Raw genomic sequence first — 1271 nt, 5'->3', positions numbered from 1 at the left:
AGAACATCCTCCTCTTCATTGCCTTGATTCCACGATCACACTTTGCCTTTACCTGCACCACAAACACAAATTGAGATGCATGAGTATTTGATAAACACTCAGTGAGGCAATCCTCCCATCTACTGGGCTATACACACAAGCAACAATGATTCCAAAGTTCCAAAACAAGCAACAAACAAACACACAAACCAGGAAATCAATCATCGTCTCGCTGGAAGGGATGTGTCGACCGACACCAGCCTAGTGTCGACCGACACTGGCTCAATAGTGTCGACCGACACTACCCAACAGTGTCGATCGATGCCAAATTGCTGGTGTCGTCCGATACCAAGCGGTATCGATCGACACTTCCTTTGCAACTGCGATCCGCGCGAAGTCGAGAGTCGAATCTCGCTCCCAAATCTCCTCCAAAACACCCAATACTCAATACCCAAGCCTTATACCTCCTTAGGAACCTGTATCAACCAATCCCAGCAAGAAAAACACACAAACAAGCAACAACAAGCAAGAACAAGGAATCAAAGGCTTAGATTAGCCATGGTCATTCACTCACCTTCTAAAATGAAAATGAACCGTTAACTATCAAATCCCTCCGGTGACAAGCTATTACTAGGCGTCACGAAGCTTCCCACAAAATTTCAGCACGATCAGATCTCAGATGAAACCGCAATCGATCTCGAAACTCCCGCTGGTCTAAATCCGCAACTGAGAAGAAACGCTCCACAAAACTGCCAATATCTCCTAGAATATTAACCCAAATTCACTTCTGTAAAAAGGAGAGTATACGAAAATCTCTTAGCTACAACCCTACCAAAACTCAGTACCTTTCAAAACGATTTAAGTATACAGATCCTCCTTCTCCCAAACCCTGACGATTCTGTTCCTTTTTGCTTTGAACACCAAAATCAAGTTTACTCTTCCTTCTCCTCTTTCTCTTTGTTTTCAGCGGCTAGGCAACAACAAAACACGACCTAGGTCGTTCTCCCACTTAAATATCACGGTTTAATGGTTTTCCTTAAACCAAACCGGTCCAAATCGATTAAAAACTCAATCTGGTCGAACCAGAAAATCAGTGGTGTCGACCGACACCCCCTTGGTGTCGATCGACACCCTCACCCAAAACACTCAAATTGGTTTGCGGGTGTTACAATTCTCCTCCACCAAACTGGATTCGTCCTCGAATCTCGAACAACCATCAGCCAAGGACTCCCGTGCAACCGTCTCCACGGCCCGCACTCCTCCGACTGATCTACAGAAGGTCACCTCTAGGC

The sequence above is a fragment of the Camelina sativa genome, chromosome 17, assembly GCF_000633955.1.
Source record: "Camelina sativa cultivar DH55 chromosome 17, Cs, whole genome shotgun sequence".
In the NCBI taxonomy this organism is placed as follows: domain Eukaryota; kingdom Viridiplantae; phylum Streptophyta; class Magnoliopsida; order Brassicales; family Brassicaceae; genus Camelina; species Camelina sativa.
Note: the sequence above shows the minus strand (reverse complement) of the source record.